The 9,468-nt window shown below is 42.3% G+C and overlaps 1 protein-coding gene and 1 long non-coding RNA gene across 3 annotated transcripts in view; one reads left to right on the top strand and one right to left on the bottom strand.

The window, feature by feature from the left end:
* LOC108797805 overlaps positions 1 to 5,901 on the top strand; it is a 23,989-nt gene extending 18,088 nt beyond the window's left edge. The window contains exon 3 of the long non-coding RNA XR_001941905.1: positions 5,891 to 5,901. This is a non-coding gene — a long non-coding RNA (uncharacterized LOC108797805). The remainder of the gene's footprint in view (positions 1 to 5,890) is intronic.
* Positions 1 to 9,468, bottom strand: part of PHYHIPL (phytanoyl-CoA 2-hydroxylase interacting protein like) — a 93,283-nt gene that overhangs the window by 16,015 nt on the left and 67,800 nt on the right. The gene's annotated exons all lie outside the window — the stretch shown is intronic.

Genomic DNA, 9,468 nt, shown 5'->3' with positions numbered 1-9,468 from the left:
GTCTAATGTGCATTTCTGTCTATCTGGTCAAGACCAGAATAAAACAATGTAAGAAATGCTTTTACATGTTAAATCCATTCCACCATGCTGGTAAATATCTGGCAGCAGATGAATAGCAGAGGACATTTTATTTATGTGTTCAACATAGGAAAAAGCTGCATGGGTTCTGGACATTTCAGCTCTGGTGCATGCACAGCCCATACATGTTGAAGATGGCTTTTATCCCCAATTAATACAGCATTACATTTTATCATTATTAGAAAAAACCTACAAAGCAGAAACCTCTTAAATCAGTGATCGATTGCATGACTAAACTACAGTGAACCTCTCACTACTGAGAGCTACTGCAAGTCCAAGCACTATATTGAAGAATTCTCTTTAGGACCACCTTCATGTCCGATGCCACAAAAGACTGAAAATCACACCTACATTATTCTTTCCCATGCAGTACTGTGTGTTGTAATGCGCTGCAAAGGTGTATTGAAGCATTTCATTATTTGTTACAGGTATTCATATAGTGATGAAAATTTACAGAGCACTTTACATCCTGTACAGTCACATCAGTCCCTGTCTCAATACATGAGTCAGTTTTCACAAGAGCCAATTAACCTACCAGCAGGTCTATGGAATGTAGAAGGAAACCCACCTAAATACAGTGAGAACATGCAAACTCCAAGCAGGCAGTGTCTTGGTTGGAATTCCAACAGATGTCCCTAGTGCCACAAGGCAAGAGTGCCCGGGCTGGGGTGCCATCCAAAATAAATGGCATTGTCCTTGGTGGTGACCAAGAACAATGCAGGCAACGTTGTCCTCCTTTAGGAAATGCTGGTTGTCTGACTGCATTATGAATCACAGATCTGAAACTAACGTGCGACCAGTAAAGTTGCAGTGACATCCTGGCTTGCATGCACGTTTTGGGTTGATCAATAAATGAATGGCCTTCCATATAGGTTTATTTAAAGATTCCCAAGCACAGCAGACATATAAAAGGGAGATTAGGATGTGTTTTGCCATAATAAACATTTTCCAAGGTAAGGAACATTTCAGATGTCTGTAATTTTAGCAAAGCAAATGATAAAAAATGCTCTATCAGCTATATTACAAACCAGAGCTGCAATACATTTTTACCCCAAGACGAGTCGCACTCAAGGCTTCCTCCAAATAAATCCACATTTTATTTTAATCCATGATACAGCATACACCTTCCAAAGCTCCCCAGAACAGGTGGGAGTGAGCCTGGAGTTTCCTCTTAATATGGATCTGACTGCGGAATCTGAGCGTTGAGTGTTGGGGATAATTCAGAGCTGCTATATAATCACTAAACCCTTACTACTATAATGTCAACCAGTTTATACCTTTCTTATCCCTGGGAAACAGATCTGCATATTGTAATGTCTGTGAATTGTTCCCTATTGATAGAACCTTGTCTTAATGAAAAGCAGTGGAGCTTCTAAGCATGAAAAGTGTTCAACTCATATTCGTACAGAATGGAAATAGCCTAAACACAAAGAGTGCACATACTGCAAAGTCAGAGATCTTTAAACACTGTGAGCATCCCATGGTTATAGGTTCATTACATCAGCTTATCAGATGCATCTCTTTGGCAGTATGAATAGCTGGGCATGACCAGTAAATGAAGGTGTGTAAGTCATTAAAGAGATAACATCCACATCTCTGACTAGATTTGAATGCATTTACTTTTTGTACTTGCAGCCTATGATCAGGGTCCCACTAGATAGATACAGTACTATAGTAGTGGCAGGGAACCTACTTACAACCAACCTTTTTAAAACAACAATAAATATACTACTTTTATTCCTGGCCATATGTTCTTACCTAACAAAAAACCTTTATCAATATATAGAACCAAAAGTAAACAAAAAATAGCAAAACCCTGCTAAAAGCATGGATGCCAGCAGACTGCAGAGTGATGATAATGTCTGTTCATTCCATTTTGTGAAATATAAGTGAATCCGGAATCAAAATGTGTAAAAAGGCTAGTTTGATTTTATAATTAAACTTTTAGAAATAACGCTGAATGATATTCCAAAGACAATTTAAACTGGGAATAATGCAGAGCATACTCTGTACTCAGTAATAGCCTCTGTTGATTAGAGAGCTCGGCATTCAGAATAAGTCTGTTTAATCCAAAATGCACCCTGCACAGATGTTTTAAATTAAGCAGATTCCATCTCATCAACAATCAGATTTGTTTGGTAATCTGTGTGAAATATGATTTTTATTTTCCCTTGAAAGACAGTTTTAAGAGAAATGTAAATCATTGTGCGTGCAGTCTGTAGCACACAGAGCACACTGTATAATGCACTGGGACTTGTGAGGTTGCAGGAACAAAATATCAAAGAGGAGCACAAGAAGCAGAGAAGAATGTAAAGAATGCAGAATTTTGGCATCCAGTTAAAAGAGAGGAACTTTATTGGGAGAGGAGGGAGGAAGGAAGAAAATGAAAATTTCTGTTTGTGAGAACAGAGAGGGAGGAGTTTTTGTTGGGGGTCAAGGGGATTTTTTTAAACTTATGGGTTGGCTGGTTGTATGTTATGCACCCCTGACCACCGTACTCTGTACATGATACTGTATGCCAGATACCCGTGACCACCATACTCTGTGCTGTAGGTTACATTCTTATAACTGCTGCACCCTGTAGGCTTTCCTAATTGTTGAATAGTGCTGACCACTGTACTAGGCTGTATGATAAGTGCTCCTGGCTCCTATACTCTCTACTCTGCAGGTAATCCCGTTTACCCCATCCACATCTCTCCGTTTCAAATCTGATTTCTACTCTCCTCCCTTAACATGTGTTCTCTACCATTGCTTCTCACAATTGTGTCTTCTCTTTTTAAACTCTATTTCCTTTACCTCCCCTCTCCACCCGACAGATTATATATTTCACCCTCTCTCCTGCCTTCTCCCTACTTGGGCACTCATCACCTCCTGCTCTCCAATTCCTTTAACATGCTTGCTGTTACTGAAACCTGACTTCAGGAATCCAACTCTGCCTCCCCTGCTGCCCTCTCCCATGGTGGCCTCCACTGTACACACTCACCCAGACCCAGTGGATGGAAAGGAGGTGGAGTGGAAATGCATCTTTCCCTCCCCTCATGCGCTAGTCACCTCAATACCCCAAAAAACCTCAATGGACCCTATCAACCTTAACAATCTGAAATCGATCCCCTTATCTACAACCACCTGTGCCGTCACCTCACTGATAACAATCTCCTCGACCCCTTACAGTCCAGTTTTCGCCCCCAACACTCTACTGAAAACACCTTCCTAAAATTTAACAATGATTTACTAACTGCTAAGAACAATGGCACTACTCCTTACTCTTGCTATTAGATCTTTATGCTGCTTTTGACACTGTTGACTACCTGCAGCTCCTCAAAGAAACTCCACTCGCTTGGCCTACAAGACTCTGCTCTCTCATGGATCTCCTTCTACCTATCTGAGCGCTTCTTCAGTGTCACCTACAAATCTAACTCCTCTCCTACCCTCCCTCTAGGGGTCTCCTTGGACCCATTCTCTTCTCTATCTACACCTTGATCAGTTGATAACCTTACATGGCTTCCAATATCATCTCTATGCCGATGACACTCAAATAAATCTTTCTACTCCACAACTCACCCCCTCAGTGTCCTTGCTTTACTAACCGACATATCAGTCTGGATGTACCCTGTTTCCCCAAAAATAAGGCCTACCCCGAAAGTAAGACCTAGCACTATTTTTCAAGATTCCTGTAATATAAGACCTACCCCGAAAATAAGACCTAGTTTAGTGGTAGCATGTGAGGGGGAACTTGCAGGAGAGATGGTATCAGCCTGCAGGGACATACTGTATTAAGGGGATGACAGGGAACTCCCTCCGGCCAGCGCAGTGACAGGGAGCACTCCAGTACCATACTTCACTGCTGTCCCCCTGAAGGCACTTTACCGCTCTGTCCACTGTCTGATGTCCCCACTGCTGCACCGCTGGTACCACTGTCCCTGGTGGCAAAAGAAGCCGGTGCTGTTGAAACCAAGGCTGCGGCGGCGGCGGAGGGAGCAGAGCCGCATTAGCTGATACTTCCTCTAGAGCGCCAATTACTGTGACAGGCGGAGTGATACCAGATAACTTTGGATTGTTGTACATGAATAACTTTAGATTGTTGTACATTTTGTTGCACATTAAAAAAAAAAAAAAGACATCCCCTGAAAATAAGACCTAGTGTAGTTTTTGGGGGCAAAAAAAATATAAGACAGTGTCTTATTTTCGGGGAAACACGGTAACAACACTTCTTAAAACTCAATCTTTCAAAAAATTAGCTCATATTTCCTCCCGCCTGTGCACCTTCCCCCAACTTCTCCCTTGAGATTGATAACAGAACTATCCATCCCTCCCCCCCATGCCAAGGTGCTAGGTGTCATCGTTGACTCAGACTTAACCTTTCTGCCCCACATCCAATCACTATCAAAATCCTGCTGCTTTCACCTTCGTAACATGCCCCCTCCTCACCAATGAAACCGCAAAGCTACTCATCCACTCCCTCCTCATTGGCTTACCTCTACACAGACTATCCCCCCTTCCATCTATCATGAATGCTGCTAGACTTATCCACCTAACCAACTGCTTAGTGTCTGCAACCCCCCCAATACTTCCACTGGCTTCCAATCGCTCATAGAATAAAATTCAAAATATTAACAACCACTTACAAAGTTATCCACAACGCTGCCCCTGGCTATATCTCAAAGTATCACCCTAACCGTCCCATCCGCTCTTCCAAAGACCTCCTGCTTTTTAGCACCCTCATCAACTCCTCCCATGCTCACCTCCAGGAGTTCTCTAGAGTCTCTCCCATCCTCTGAAACTCCTTACCCCTTACCCCAACCTGTACGTCTATCTCCTACTCTGACTGCCTTTAGGTGATCCCTACAGACATCTCTTCAGGGAAGCCCATCCCACCCTCAAACTAACCACTGAACTATCATGTTCTCAAACAATTCCTTCCCACACAGCTACCTCCTGATGTATCACTTCTCCCTCCCTTTTAGATTGTAAGCCCTCATGGGCAGTGCTCTCCTTACCATCTTGTCTTGAATTGTATTATACTTCCTTGTATTGTAAAGCGCTGCACAAACTGATGGCGCTATATAAATCCTGTATAATAATATTATTATTATTGTTATTTATAATAAGGGATGCACCAATACTAGTTTTTCGGTATCGAGTATGAGTACCAATATTTATTTTCCTGCTAGCAGGGAGCCGGCTTCCCAGGCAATCATGAAGCCGGGCGGCATGTCATTACCAGTTGCCCAGCTTCTTGATTGCCCGGTTAGCCAGCTCCATGCTGATTGGCCAGGAAGCTGACTTCATGGCCAATCAGGGAGCCGGGAGGCGGGTCATTACCCATCACCCGGCTTCCTGATTGGCTGGGAAACTGGCGCCATGCTGTTTGGCCGGCTCAATGCCGTTTGGCTGGGAAACCAGCTTCCCAGCCAATCAGCATGGAGCCGGCTTCATGGCCAATCAGGAAGCCGGGAGGTAAGTTATTATTAGTATCGGTGCATCCCTAATAATAATAATATTTACATTCTCCTAATTGTTTCCCACTGTACGTTACATACTCTTGACCATTTTTAATTTTCTGACTAAGCATTTCTCAAAATAGTAGATCAGTTTTTACTATATCATAGAGTTCTGCGCCAGCAATAAAGGCATGATGGATTTGCAGTTTCACCACAGCAGGAGTGCCTGAAGATTCTCAGTTTGTAATGTAAAATGGTGTATAGCTTTATGGTCAGGAATGCTAAAGGTGCCTATGCCAGCAAAAAGGCCGCCAAAGACATCCAGGGGCACTCTGGCTTGCAGGCATGATTTACCTGATCCCAGGCATCAGCAATTATCAGTTCTTACCTAAACACAAATGGTTGCATTATGTTACAGTTTATATTTAGACTGTAGTAAGGGGCAGGCAAGCACGCTTCAGATACCAATCAGATTATACTCAGATTTCCCAAACTTTCCAGATACCATTCTCCCTAACTTACATGAGATGGAAACATATGACACTATCTGTCAGAGGAACATAGACATTGTCTTACAATTCATTGTCTATTGGGGTCCCAAAGCCTCGTTCACACAGGCTGCAGTTTTCACTACCCTCTGGAAAGCGATCTGCAGTGGATCGCTTTTCAGAGGGTGGTGGAGCAGCGACTGCCTGGCATTCAGGAGGCAAAACTGCCACCTCCTGAATGCAGGATTTTATTTTTTTAACCCCAGTGGGGATTTTCTCTTACAATAGTGCGCCACAACTGCATACCCACATAGATGTGGCACCCATTCATTATAATTGTCATCTCTGACAAGTGGCACCGCCTGCAAGTGCAACATGCTATATATCTTTTGTGGCTGCGGCAAAGTATACAACACTGTTCTGCTGTAGTGCTACCATTGCAGTGGGTGGCTGGGGGGCAGTGAAACCACACAGGAACCACGTGGTTTTACTAACCTCTTGCCTCCCGTGTGAGGCGAGGCCTTACAGTAAAACACACAACCTGACAGACAGGGCACAACTGCCTTGTCCACACATTTTTTTTTTTAAGTGGGACATCTTTATAAATGACATACAAACACCACAGAATTGTTCGTTATGTCAACAAATGTTGCAATTCCAAATAGGCATGGAGGCTTATGGTTCAGGACAAAGTCCAGATATAGAGTGTTAAATACAGCTATGTTCCTAACTCTGCAGTGTGTACCACTTCAACTCATGCAGAGCCTCTCAGATGGTCAGACCATATGTTAGCAGTTCAGTGGTAGATTGAACCGGCAGTGAAAGGGCACCTTGCCCCTCTTGGTAGAAGGGACGGCACAGTTTTTAATCCCTCTCTGAAACTTTTTATGTAGCAGTTTAATTCTGTTGGGTCTGCAGCATTTGTCCAACATGTATATTTAAAACTATAGCCAGAGGGAATCTTTTTAAAATCTGTCTGCATTGATATTTTGCTATGGTACAACATTATTATCTTCTCTGAGGATTTAACCACGGTCTTATTTTTACCAATGTATGGCCAGGGAGATGGAACACTCGCAGCATCTACCTGGAGGGTAGTGTGAAACTGCCGCTATTACTGTACACAAAACATACAGGAACTAATCAAATTATGTACAGCAAGAGAAGCTGAGAATTATTTCTCCAGGCAAACTACTATAATTCTCTCCATGGCATCAGTTTCTATTTGGATCTATTCCTTATAAATAATAGCAGGGAAGGACTGCATTAATAGCACCTACATCTCAGAATAGCATGCTACGAGTTGTAGTCAGGACCAATTAAACGGGAGAATCAATTCCATCAGTGGCTTTTGGGAGACTTGAATTCCTTGGAGATAACCAATTTGTTTTTCAGCTTCTGGTATTAAAAACATGGTGCCATACTGTGCTGCCCCAAATATAAAATGGATTAGTGAACGTGCTTGTTGGTGAAGAAGGCATTGTCTGAAGGTCTCATCACTGTTTTCTGAATGATCTGATCCACCAATGTAAAGGAAAGCTATAACATTTTCCTATATTTTGCTTTTCAGAACTGGAAGGTTTATGTAAGGGTGTCTAGACACCCTTGGTTTTATGAGGCCCAGAAAAAAGGGTCCCCAATTTGTTTCCAGCTTTAATAATGGCATCCCTGGCTTTGGCAGCTGCGGGGTAATCCACCTAGCAACATTTCAGTGATTGGGTCCCTGTAATGTCTGCTCCCGACTCCTGGCTGTGTCCAGGGTTCTTGATGATGTCATATACTGATATCATCTGGTCCAGCCGGGCTCTCCCTTGTCCAGACTACGGCAGATTAGTTGGTAGCTTCCATTTGTTTGTGACCTGCCGTGTATATCTCAACACTACGTTGGGGTACTGGGAAACAGGGCTGGGACTGTAGGAACAGCTGCCCTGTACACAGTGTTTTAATGTTTTCAATCAGTAGCAGCAGGCACCCACCAATAGTAATTTGTGCCATTATTATACAGAATTGGATTGTGACTGGAGTGCCCTCTGCTGGCTGCTGCCTCTAAATGTAGACTGGGACATGACCTGTCACAGTAACATGCAGGTAAGAGCCTGTGTATACTGAGGCAGGAGGGTGCTAAAAGGGTGACATGCTCCAGCTGATGCTACAATCTCCTCCCCGTCCTGCAAGTAAATAGTGCCTGAACAATCCATGTTTGAATGTGATCCGTCTTTCCATGTGTGAACTATTAATAATGTGCAAACCTCTGTTATATGGACAGTCCTGAACGTCCCCCATATCAGTGGTGGCGGCATTAGTTTTCTTTTTTTCCAGGCTTTCTTTTTTTTTTCACTTGGTGATCCTGCGAACACACTTCCTGTACTAGGTTGACAATGTTCACTGACTGCACCGTATCGGCCTAGGACAGAGCAGGAGTACAAAAAAGGACAGACTGAGCTTCTTCTCATTGACCTAGAGTGCTTCTAAGTTGTTAACCCTTTGCTAGGTAGGCAGGATTTTTTAAACACGTATAAAGCATTTAAAAATGTGAGCAATTTTTTTTTTTTTAAGTTATTCAATTTTAATGAGAACATAACATATATAAAATAGGTGTTATCCCAATTTGGTTGCAAAGTGGAAATACCTATTCACCTGAAAAAGTCCAATAAAGACTAAGCATATGTTGATGATACAAAGCAAAGCTAGGAAAGGAAATGGTGCTTCCAGTGTCAGAAAGCCTCTGAATTTTTTATCCCAAAACATTCTGGATCTATTGATATAGTAAAGGCAACACCATTTCTAAGAGCAGTGGTACTAAACTATTTTCCACAGCTTACATTATTGCTTACATTATATATTGTGCATTACTACTTCTGAACATATAGCCTATAACAGGCACTTAACAAAACATACCTCTTTTCACCTTGTAGAGCTATCTGTATAAACAAGCAAGTCGCACTCTATTCATTTTCAAAGCCACAATAAAATATTGGAATTGGTTTTGAAGGCCATCATTTCATTTTGTTTTAATAATGCCATTCCTTTTAATTACTGTACTGCTGGCTACAAACGGAGTATGTTGTTTTTATTAAGAAAAACATAACTGCTAGGAAATTGGCAGCTGCAACAAAATAATACCGCTAGGAAAACAAGGTTATTTCTATAATTATTTGTTGTGACGAAAAGTCCTTGCCAGGAAATCTGAAACAGGCTTCATTTACGTTCCAATGCTGTGTACAGTATGTAGACAGCAGGGTATTGGAAGCACTACAGCAAATCCCCCGGGACACAAGGTGCTGGTAGGCTACAGTCTAGGCAACAAGAGGGCAGCACCAAAACTTTAGCTACTTTTTTAAATTCTTTTTTTGCCTTATGTGGACTCTCATGGACATTTGTGTGGAAATCCTGTAGCAGAAATGTAGGGGCATGATTCATGAGGCTTACTTCAGTTACATTTCCTTCCCTTTCACTACAGA

This window comes from Nanorana parkeri, unplaced genomic scaffold (genome assembly GCF_000935625.1).
Source record: "Nanorana parkeri isolate BGI_ZX_2015 unplaced genomic scaffold, ASM93562v1 scaffold1338, whole genome shotgun sequence".
Classification (NCBI taxonomy): Eukaryota; Metazoa; Chordata; class Amphibia; order Anura; family Dicroglossidae; genus Nanorana; species Nanorana parkeri.
The sequence above is the reverse complement of the archived record's forward strand: the minus strand, read 5'-3'. Positions and strand labels throughout refer to the sequence as shown.